This window comes from Schistocerca cancellata, chromosome 6 (genome assembly GCF_023864275.1).
Source record: "Schistocerca cancellata isolate TAMUIC-IGC-003103 chromosome 6, iqSchCanc2.1, whole genome shotgun sequence".
NCBI lineage: Eukaryota > Metazoa > Arthropoda > Insecta > Orthoptera > Acrididae > Schistocerca > Schistocerca cancellata.
In genome coordinates, this window is record NC_064631.1 from 166,473,793 (window position 1) to 166,486,413 (window position 12,621).

The following is a 12,621-nucleotide window of genomic DNA, read 5'->3' on the forward strand; positions in this document are numbered from 1 at the left end:
ATTTCGCGTGATCCAATCACGAACACACTTAAAATAGAGTTTAGTGCTCATATACAGCTTATGTTTTCTACGTCGTGAAAGAGATATATTTGCTTTGAAATTGACCTCATTATTTAGTTGAATTGGTGAGGCAATCGCACTTGCACACAGTTACCGCATGTGCTGGGGAGGTATCCGGGGCTGGAGGAGCAGCACTGCACTCCTAGCGGTCAGAGGTTCCTGTGCAGCGATCAACCTGATGACGTCACATGCGTGCACACCCGGCTGTTCATTGGGTTCCGTTGGCGAGTGGGCACGAGTGTTGAGTCCACCAGGCACGTGTTATTGAGAAAAAACTCCATCGTGCAATCAGAAGAAGTTGTCCTTGCTTGGCTTGAATGCAGCTTCGTTGTACCATTCCAATCTACGGACTTAGTATTGAATCGGAAGGTGAATTTAGTACTTTCTCAATTGCTCTCTCACTTGCTAAGGGACATTGCTTCCTGGGTTCATTTCTTGTTCAAATAAGTTCAATCAGTGATATAAAGGCATAGTTTAGCGTACAGTTAATTTAATTTTAGGAAGTTTTATTGGTGGAGATTTATTTTATTTACTATTTGAAAGTTATTTAAATTCCTGTCATGTTTGGCCAACATTTAAGAGAGTTCCTTGACACAATTTTTATGATTGTGGCTTGTTGGTGTTTCAATTTACAATAAAGTACAAAGCTAAGCTGGGGATCGCCTCTCCTGATATAGAACTTGTGTGTAAAATTGTTTTAAAAAATAAAGAACTATCAAATTAGGATCAAACTGTTACGCACAATTCTCGATCCAAGTGCTATAGTAAAATCGTTACACTTCGCTAGCAAAAGCGAGATTTAGGGTGTGGATATGGGTGTGCGTAAGAGCAAGTTAGTGAGGATGGGTAGTTGTTTTTAATAGTAACAGATAATTCTCTGGGATTTTGTGAAAACTAGTTGTTATTTGTGTTTCACAGTCAGGATATCTATCAGCGAGGTGCCTGGTGTCAAAGTTATACAAGATTACTTACAAGCTGATTATTGGAGGATGTGATATTTCTTGAAGAGTGTCCGAGTTGATGCGCAGGTTGAGGGAAAGAGCTGACAGACTCGTAGCCAACCCCCCGTTACTTACCACTGCGTGTGCGCTACGAGAGACAGATTAGTTGTGATTCTTTGAAATAATAGAGTCTTCACACTCTCAGCTTAGTACGAGGGCATTCTATAAGTAATGCAACAATTTTTCTCGGCCAGTTTCGGTTGGAAATGTGAGGAATTTGTTACGGGACACCATGGAATATTCCTCCTTGAGGCCCTATAGTTTCATGAACTTCCGATAGGTGGCGGCGCTATACGTAGCCTTCAAAATGGCGTCTGTAACTGACGTGCGCCCCAAGCAGAGAGCAATCATTTGCTTTCTTTTGGCGGAAAATCATAGCTTCACAGATATTCATAGGCGCCTACAGAATGTCTACGGAGACCTGTCAGTCAACAAAAGCATGGTTAATCGTTCGGCGAGGAGTCTGTCCTAATTGCAAAAAAGGTCGCTCAAATCTGTCTGATCTGCCGATTTCATGTTGGGTGCACATAGCTGTGATTCCTGCAATGTTGGAACGTGTTGACACTCTCATTCGAGGTGATCGACGGACCACAATCAGACACCTCGGTACTCAATTGGACGTCTCTGTTGCTACTGCTGACACACTTGTCCACCAACTGTGGTACTCGAACGCGTGTGCACTTGTTGGATTTTTCGCCGCCTAACAGAAGACCATTAAGGGCAACAAAGGACCATCTGTGCGAAATTTTTGCTCCTTACGAGTCTGATCGTTACAACATTTTGTCGAACATCATCACAGCCGATGAAATTTCGAACCAGAGACAAAACGCCAATCCAAGGAGTGGCGTCACATCACCTCTCCTGTGAAGGAAGTTCAAAGCCTTTTCCTCAGCCGATAAAGTCATGGCGACGGTATTCTGCTACTGTGAAGGTGTTATTCCGTTTGGCGTGTTCCCTCATGGTGCAACGATCAACTCGGAAGTGTACGGACCTACCGCCAGGAAACTTACGAAGTGGCTTCACAATGTTCGTCGACACAAAACTGTAAACGAACTTCTCTTTCTCTATAACAACACAATGGCATACACAAGTCTGTGCACCCGAGAAGAGCTCAAAAAACTTCATTGGACTGTTCTTCCTCATCTACCTACAGCCCGGATATTGCACCTTCCGACTTCCATATCTTTGGCCCAAAGAAGGATACACTCCACAGGAAACAGTACGTGGAGGATGGGAAGGTTACTGATGCAGTAAGACTTTGGCCCCGACATTAACCAATAGGCATACGTGCTCTTCCAGTAACGTGGCGTAAGATCATATCACTGAACGGAGATTAGACGGAAGATTGGGGAGTAATATGGTGTATTGGAATCCTGAATAAATCCAACCTGCATCCAGAAAAAAATGTGTTGCATCCGTAATTGAACGCCCCTTGTACAACCAATGTAGGATTGGCATATTATGCTGACAGATTTCTGGATGTGCGTGGTATCAGAATTGAGGATAAACTTTGAAAACAGTTACAGATATCAGTACAGGAAGTTAGTAGCGAGAGCAATCATAAAGTCGCACACGAGATCTAAAGTACCACTACAATGCTCGGAGGAAGCCGGTCTCACTGAAGGCAGGTGATAGCGTGTGGGTTAAAAATTTTACGTCAGTAAGCCTGGGAAAACTCTTGCCCACATATGGGGATCCGATTGAGATCCTACGTTTGCGACGCCGGTCACCTCGCTCGTCAGAAATCCGCGGACCAAGAAAATATTTCGGATGCATATATTTTGCTTGGATATTTCAGACAACGACGGAAAGACGCTCACAGCTTACAAGCAACATACCGAAACCGTGACAGTTCACGAAGCCCGTCACATGACCGGAAGATCTGGCGAGTGGGAAGCAGTGAAGTAACAACGTGTGGCTTACGTAGGGAGCTGCTTTTGTCCTCGACATGTAAACGCATGATAATACTTCGTCAACAAGCGCACAGTATGAACGGACAGAAGAAAAATAGTATCGAAAGACGTCGGGACCGACTGAAAGCAACATCATTTCCGTAATGGCAAATGGAACTTTGTGCAACTGCCGCGGGACTTTCGTGACGTTCAACTTCAATCAAATTCTGCCAGTAAAGTTCCCTGGCCTGTAGTAAATTAGAGGATTTACCGACAGCAGAGGTTGAGACGAGGAAGCAACTTGAGTTTGTGGGGAGCTGCATGTTTATTATCAGAATACCTGCTTACCAAGACAGTTCCAACCAAGTGATAAAACATTTTATTAAAATGGGATAAACTTAACAGAAAATCTTTTAAGTAATACACAACGAAGTAGCAGAGTCCTCAGGCAGTGAAAAGTTGACGGCTGATGTTCAAGGCTTGCTAAATAAATGCTGAATAACTAGAACAATTTCTATGGGAAACAAAGTTCAGTGTCCACGGAAGAGGAATTAAAATACGTAATGAATGGAATAAGATCTTGTGAGTGAATTATGAATACAGAATTGAATTACACTATGCCAACGTGTGGTATGATCCACATAGCAGTAATTAAAGTGTGCAGTGAAATGAACCAAATTTGTAAGCATACAGAATTATCTGATGATACAAAAAAAAATCAGAAGAAATAATACTACTTTCCAGACCATAGAAACCAGAGAAATTCCATAGAACTCGCACTCTAGCTTGTTGTGCTTAAAATCCGTCAGAGATAACATGAAACTATTAAATAATAACTGCACTCAATAGCATAGCCATCGTGTTTAACTAACCAGACGGAACAATCTACACGCAAGTCAATACTGGCGGTATTAATACATGGCCAGTTGATACACAGCCACTGTCCACGTGAGATCCGTAGCACCAGTGCCTCTTCTGTCGCCTGTCAGTACACAGTCGGCCGCATAGACAGCAGGCCTAACTTGGAGTGGCCTTTGGGAAGCCCTGTACGTCAGGCAGCTGACACAGAACAGGCTGCCGTCCGTGTCCGCACTCTCGCCATGCAGCTAGGAATAGAATTCCGGGACGCCAAAGCTACGCTGCTCGGCCGGTCCTCTGTGCCTTCGGGAACCCTCTTGTGTCGTCAGCCGCCAACCGCCATTGCCTCACCGGTGCGCGCGTCAAGTCCAGGCTGTTCCGTTGGTTCCCGAGAGACTCAGGACAGACCTCTAGGAGCAACGACAATACCGAACGGCTCTCCCCTCGCGCACTCGTAACCGCTCTCCGCATGTTGTCGGCCAGTAGCTTCCAGTGGCCCCGACTGTTCTACTGATCGCAGCCTGCTTCTAGGAACAGACTAGCCGCAACCAGCACGACAACGGACTACCCGCTCCCGGTGCATTCGACGCCGCTACCGGTGTATTGTCAGCCAGTAACCGCCCATCGTCTTCCCAGGCGCGAGCTTCAAGTTCCGACCATTCAGATGCCTCGCGGAGGTCTGACAAACCGATCCCGCTCGAACCAAGAGAATGCCAAACGCAGCTTCCTCCGTGATCTCAGCCATGCTGTCAGCCAGCAGTTCAACATCGACCTCCCTGGCGCTGCCTCAAAGTTCCGACTGGCCTGCAGCCGCACACACGACTCCCTAACTGTTGCTGTTGTCGCTCTTTCATTTAAAGCGGGGCTGCCTTGACGCTCCGGCGTCATCTGCAGCACTGAGTCGGCTCCTCCGGCATTATCGCCACCTTCCGAGTAGCGCAGGAATCGAACTGTGTTGCAGAGTCACGGCAGAAGAATATATACACTGCTGTGCAAAACTAAAGCGCGAATGGAACTTTCTCGTGATGTGTCATACATCGAAAGACGGTCCCCTGGATATTATAGAAAGGGGAGAGGGGAGAGGGGAGAGGGGAGAGGAAGTGTGTGGCATCACTAAGGTCGGTCATGTATGCTCACACTGCGATGGTAGGAAGATCTTGTGATAATAATTCCATTCCTTCACTAGCCGTTGGAAAGCCGCTAGTGCATACGAACGTGCTGCTATACGTCTCCCCCAGCGCATCCCATATGTGCTCGGTGGCATTATCGGAGGACATCCAGGCCTATCCTTTCACCACATATCTTCTTCTTCCAAGAGGCTCGTTCCCCTGCACCGTTCGATGCGGTCGCACATTGTCATTCGTAAAATCGTAGCCATGGTCGAATGCACCCCTCAATAGACGCACATGGAGCAGCGATACAGTGTCTCAGTAAGTTTGACAGGTGAGTGTATCATGTTCGAAAATTTGGAAGTCAGAGCATCCATTTAACATTACGCCTCCCCACGCCATATCACTTTTACCACCAAAACGATAATGTTTGATAACGGCTCTGGTTGTAATACGTGTTGTGACTGACAATTCGCAATTTTTCACAAACATAACTTTTACTGATGTAATTTCACAAGGTTTGATGACAAAACAAGAAACGAAAGGTAACAATAACAATGCCAGTAAAAGTCTCCTAATTGAGGCAAACAGTAGTTCACTTCCAACTTTCCACAAAGGTTCGTGCTAACACACACACACACACACACACATACTAGTAACAGTCCAATTCAGAGACGAAGATGTAATCTTCAACAGTCGCAGTACACGAGGTCGGCATCCTGCGTGAACTGAACTTTGGGGCTGGTTCTAGCCCGTAAATAGCGGTCTCCAGCCAATCAGGTTTTGGCGTAGTGATACTTCCTGCAGGCCGTGGTTCGAGCTCCCCCTGCAGGAAGCAGTGCTCGGAATGTCTGTATCCATTATTTTGTATGTAAATAGCTGGTGTTCATCATGGTGCTTTTGGTACGCCTTGGGCATACACATCCTCGTCCTCTGTTGTGTAATATGGGTTGCCGGCCCTCAGGGGCTACCTTCAATCCGGTATAACAATACGGGATCCCACCCCTCGCCATATGAGTAACGTCTAGCATTGTCGAACATGATCGTTTTAGTAATCCAACTATTTTGATGTGGGGAGGCATAACGTTGGATGGGCGTACTGAACTCTAAATCTTTGATTTCGGTATACTTACTCGTAAACGTTGTTGTAACACTCCATTCCTTCCCCATGTGCGTCTGATATCGGTTGCATTTGTCCTGACTTCATTTTTGTGGTTGAGAATGCGTGACCTCATCGAACTGTGCAAGTGAGGAGCTCTTGGAATGGTAAGATATTGGGCGAATGCGCTATCGTGGCCGTTCCCCCGGTTTAAATCCCATGTAGCAGGCGTTCAGGAGACATGTTGTAGCACGTCCTCATGCACCAATGATCATCCAGCAGTTGTCAGCCGCGCTTTTGGAGGAATTGAAGGCACTGCAGGAGGAACTCTTATCAACCTTGAAGCGAGCATGGAAGCATGTTGCAGAGCATACATTGCTGTCCTATTATGAACCAAGTCCTGCTGGTTGTAATATCCAGAGGGTCTTTATAAATCACGGTGACTTCGGTGTAATTATCTTTGCATAAAAGTTTCACTTTTGTTCGTCTCATTGCGAAATTCTTTCACTTACCTTCTGTACTATACTCCAGCTGTTCTTTCTATGTATGTTCCCAGTTTCATCACGCTACGTTACTTGGAAATGACTCATCATTCCAAAGTTACTTTCGTCTTTAACATTTACACATCTGTCTGTAAACAATGCCAAACAAGTAGGTATTTTGAGTGAATCGTTTCGACAATATGCGCGGATGTGTTCCTAGCTTGCGATACATTATTTAATGCGCTCTCCATCTGTATAGAGAAGTGAAATGGCTGATGATGTACGAAAGCAGTGGGGCTCGAGACAGCCTGTGAACCACCGCATCAGTGAGTGAGTTTAATGAACTGTGTTCGTGTGTCGCTCTCACTTCCTTGAATCTGTGTAGTCCCACACATTTTATTTGTAATATGTCACGCGCGAGCTTCAGCGGCAAATTACATCTGCCAAGGAATCATTTAGTACCATTAGGGACAGGAAAACGCTAACACCGCGGGTTTATAACAATGGGCGCTTGATAACGAATAAAACAGGGAAGTGCCGTACGGTTTATGTAAAGGAGACTCATATACAGTAAAAGAAAGAAGAAGACAAAGTCAAAACCCTGAGGAAGAAATAGTTTCGTGCACAGTGGGGAGAGGGGACTCGTTGTCATGGAATGAAAAAAAAATGCAATTGGAGAAGAAATGAAGTCTGCAGTCTGTTAAGACACAAAAAGCTGAAAGTCTCAGTACAGTCCTAAAATTAATTGTCACAACACTGATATGATACATAAGCAACACATTCATTCATGACAGTCGTATCAATTTTGTGGTAAGGTTCTATGGGACCAATCTGCTGAGGTCATCGGTCCCTAGGCTTACACACCAATTAAACAAAGTTACACTAACTTAACGCTAAGGACAGCACATACACAGATGCCCGAGGGAGGACACGAACCTCTGACGGGGCAGCCGCGCGAACCGTGACAGCTGTATGCAATAACAATTCACTAGCAGAACGACTAAATAACCTTTTCTATAGTGTGACCGAAGTAAAAATGGCCTGAAAATATTTCATGTGTCTTGAGGCAGGTAACCCAGTTTACATCATCTGCGTCTGATGCGGGTGAATTGGGTTTCGCGTGTTAAGGAGACATGAAATAATTTCTTGGTCAGTTTTATTTGGTCCATCGATTATTAAGGCATTTTAAAACGATAACTAGATGAATTTCAAAAACAATTGAGGAATGAGTGCGTTCGATAAACTAAATACAGATTTCAGAACAAAATCTCCACAATATCTGAAATAAATTTCTTATAGTCAGTGCGTATCGAAACTTTCGACATATCTGAGACATTCACCTGTAACGTGAAACTAGAGGAAAACTTAAGGTTTCTAAGTGAGCAATCGAGAAGTATAATATGGTAACTATTTAGAGTGACAGAAGCATAAACAAAAGGATCATGCAACAGACAATAGCAGATGAGGTAATCGTGTATGTAATGAGTTGGTGGAGAAAAGGGACTCGTAGACAGGAAATGGATTGTAAGTATACCTATGAAGTTCTTTATTCGACTGAATGAGATAAGAAAAACAAGTGTAATGGAAGAAGTATTGAAGACATTAGAAGACATGGAAGAGCAATATGGATAGCAGAGTGTAACGCTTTGGAACTTAACTTTATCGAGCATTCCAAATGGCTGATGACGATGATAATGTGACAGATGGAGGTTTTTCAGACTGTAATGGTACAATAAATATCTCTTCTGTACATGCTCGCATCCATCTATATTTTCAGGCTAATCTCAGGAACTGCTGCTGGGATATTGGCCCGGTTTTGACTAATAGGTACGCTGATCCACGAGGAATGTTTCTGAGTATAGTTTCGTACAAATTGTATGAATATAATGAATTAGAATTAAGTTGTGCAAGCGCTGTCAGTACCACCTGGCAAACAGCCTCCAAAACTCGAGGGCAGTGCCTCTAGAACGCAGCAAGCGGGATCCACTTTGCATCTAGTGTGGTGGCCTCGCGATAGAGAGTGCGGCTGGAACCAAAAGGTGGTGGCATTGAATCCCGATTGGGTGATTTATCTTCACTTTGTCTATTAACCTAGCATTCATCTCTCAGTTATGAGGAGATATGCATTTAGAAGAATGACGACTGCCAGATTCTCCTTCCCACAGTTTGGCAGTCGCAATCACCACTCTTATTTCGCTGCAAATTCTTTGAACAAATAGCAGTGACATGTTGATGGATGTTGTAAATCCTGGTACTCCTCTCCACCTAACAGGTGCATCTGAGTCGCGATCATCAGTTACTATTGTAACTATGTCTTGGATAAAAATCATGATGGCCTCTTGTATTGTGTATACTAGCTACCTGCTCCGAGCTTCGCACGGATAGCATTGAGTGTCAACGGCCAGACGAATTGTTGCTTGTTGTGTGGTGTATATGCAATCGTTTCAGAGCAGTTGCAAATGCACAACACAACAAGCAACAATTCATCTGGCCGTTGACACTCAATGCTAACCGTGCGAAAAGTGACGAAACTGCAGAGACCCTAGAAAGTAAGTAGTTACATTAAAAGGTGAAAACATTAATTAAATACGTTGTTAATAACTGCAAAAAAGTTTGGCTGAACCTAGTTATTAAGTAAAATTATAGATTAACAGTTACTCTCTGGAATGTACAGCCCCTTTAAGTGGAAGTGAAATTTGAACGATAAACAATTCAGATAAGACAACAACAGTAACATTTAAAATGTGATGTTTAAGAGGGGTGCTGAAAATCAGTTGGATAGGTCAGGTAAGGAGTGGAAAAGCCGTGAATCGGAGATAAGCGGTGTATGTAACGCAACATGACTAAAAGAAGAGACAGGTTGAAAGATTTCTGTTAATTGTATTTAAGTGAGTTGACTAAACTGGGTATGTGACATTTTATGCATCTCATGTACAATGCAATGTACAAGGCAAACCTACGTTTCTAGCATTTGTAGACTTAGAGAAATCTTTTGACAGTGTTGACTGGAATACTCTCTTTCAAATTCTAAAGGTGGCAGGGGTAAAATACAGGTAGCGCAAGGCTATTTATAATTTGTACAGAAACCAGATGGCGGTTATAAGTGTCGAGGGACATGAAAGGGAAGCAGTGGTTGGGAAAGGAGTAAGATAGGGTTGTAGCCTCTCCCCGATGTTATTCAATCTGTATATTGAGCAAGCAGTAAAGGAAACAAAAGAAAAGTAGGTATTAATATCTATGGAGAAGAAATAAAAACTTTGAGGTTCGCCGATGACATTGTAATTCTGTCAGAGACAGCAAAGGACTTGGAAGAGCAGTTGAATGGAATGGATAGCGTCTTGAAAGGAGGATATAAGATGAACATCAACAAAAGCAAAACGAGGATAATGGAATGTAGTCGAATTAAGTCGGGTGATGTTGAGGGTATTAGATTAGGAAATGAGTCACTTAAAGTAGTAAAGGAGTTTTGCTATTTGGGGAGCAAAATAACTGATGACTGTCGAAGTAGAGAGGATATAAAATGAAGACTGGCAATGGCAAGGAAAGCGTTTCTGAAGAAGAGAAATTTGTTAACATCGAGTATAGATTTAAGCGTCAGGAAGTCATTTCTGAAAGTATTTGTATGGAGTGTAGCATGTATGGAAGTGAAACATGGACGATAAATAGTTTGGACAAGAAGAGAATAGAAGCTTTTGAATTGTGATGCTACAGAAGAATGTTGAAGATTAGATGGGTAGATCACATAACTAATGAGGAGGTATTGAATAGGATTGGGGAGAAGAGAAGTTTGTGGCACAACTTGACCAGAAGAAGGGATCGGTTGGTAGGACATGTTCTGAGGCATCGAGGGATCACCAATTTAGTATTGGACGGCAGCGTGGAGGGTAAAAATCGTAGAGGGAGACCAAGAGATGAATACACTAAGCAGATTCAGAAGGATGTAGGTTGCAGTAGGTACTGGGAGATGAAGAAGCTTGCACAGGATAGAGTAACATGGAGAGCTGCATCAAACCAGTCTCAGGACTGAAGACTACAACAACAACAATGTACAATGGTACTTGATACAATAGAGAGCACCTAAAGTTTTATTTTAATGTCTGCTATACTGTGAATTGTGTATCGTATAATAAGTAGCAGCACTGTACCGAATGCTTCATGTGAGGATCCACATAGTATGTCCTATCATAGTCGCCATATTTAACGCATCTACTACATGCAAGTCGGAAGGACAAGAAACCCGGACAATCCGTTGCCCCCGGCCGTTGTGATCGAGTGGTTCTAGGCTCTTCAGTCCGTAACCACGCTGCTGCTGCGGTCGCAGATTCGAATCCTGCCTCGGGCATGGATGTGTGTGATTTCCTTAGGTTAGTTAGGTTGAAGTAGTTCTAAGTTCCAGGGGACTCATTACCTGAGATGTTAAGTCCCATAGTACTCAGGGCCATTTTAACAAATCCGTTGCCGATATAGTGGTACTTATATACCGACACAGATTAGCGCTATGTTGCATATACACTGCCTAACGAAACAAGACAGTAGTTTGACAGGGAGGAATATTTTCATCTATACGGCTCAATGACCGGCCAGATAAAGTTTACAACATTGCCCTTAGCACCAAGAACGCAAGAGTGCAAAGAAGGAAGCCCTCGAGCCAATGGTGTATATCATTCTGCCTATTCACCATGACTCACAAAAAAAACTTGCCAGCTGATACAACTGCAAAGTCCAGCGAAGACATGTTGTCAGAACAATTCATACAAGATACTGTTTCTTAATAGCAAATAACATTTTGCTTAGATGGATGAAACAGGGCTGTTTTAGAGGTAACATCTGCGATTAGAGGGTAAAGGTGTACAACTTTTATTGCGCTCCCTTGTGAAGACCGTAATGTTTTCACGCCAAAAATGTATGTGTGTGTGTGTGTGTGTGTGTGTGTTTCCACCGAAAAGCCAATAAGCAACACTGAGTATATGGTAGGAGTATGCTGAATGTCGTTTACCACCTATAAGGCATGTGTATTTTGTCCGAAAAGCCAATAAGCAATATTGAATGTATTTGGGATCATAACTGTCTTTTTTCTTTTTTTTCCTGCAACTGAACCTTAGATCTGAATATCTCGAAACATGCAAATTGTTGCTGGTTCACTCTGATGTAGTATTTAGCTATTTTTAGCTGCGTCACTATTTTTGCCCTCCGATATTGAGCACAATTGGTAATTTCTCGGATTATTGATTATTTCGCTGCTTTTCTTTTGGCCAAACAGAATGAAAAACATTTGACAGGAAAGAGGATAGTTTTACTGTATCCTTGTGATTTTGGAGTTTCTTGGTGGACTGAAACTTAGTTATGTAAAGTCGCCAAACCTTAAAGCGATCGATTGCCGCCATTCTCGTAGTCATATTGTTGCAACCATTTGATTATGGAACTGTTCAGTAGGAATGACTGTTGTACTATCAGAGTTCAGATCAAATGATGTCTAAGGTAGGCAGTAGTCACTGTTCAGTTCGAAATTCCCCAGTACGTCAGTGGCGTAGGGTAGGCCGTGCACTAAAGCGAGTTTCTCATGTCTTGATTACAGCAGCCTTAAATTATTGACAATGGTTTTCATAGAAGCGCCGGTGCAAAGAACACTGGTATCAAAACTTTTGTAATGGACCGAGCTCCCGTCGCAAACAGGCTAGTGGTTTCGTGCTTGAACAAATTGTAATAATTTGCATTTTAATAAAAATCCTTAAGCTACGGCGGCTAGTCCGCGAAAGATGGCATTCATGAGAACCAAAATAAAACGATATAGAGATTGTTTTGTCCTACGCAACGAACTTATTTCCCAGGCCATATTTGCATTTATATTGGTAAGGGACAGAACCGCGTTCGTTACAGAAATGCGTTACGAGATTTGCCGGGCTTAACAACAGACTTGCAGCGCATCGGCGTCGCACGCACTCATACGAAATCAAAATCTGCATCTCGCTTCTACGCACAGTGTTTGCACGAAGCCTACGCACTGTGTCAGGCGTCCGCTTAGTGAAGCCGACAAAGGAGCTGAACTTTATTTTACGGCGTCGTTACTAATTAATTAGCCTCCAGAAGTGTTCGCCAAAAACCAACAAAGTTAAATTAGAA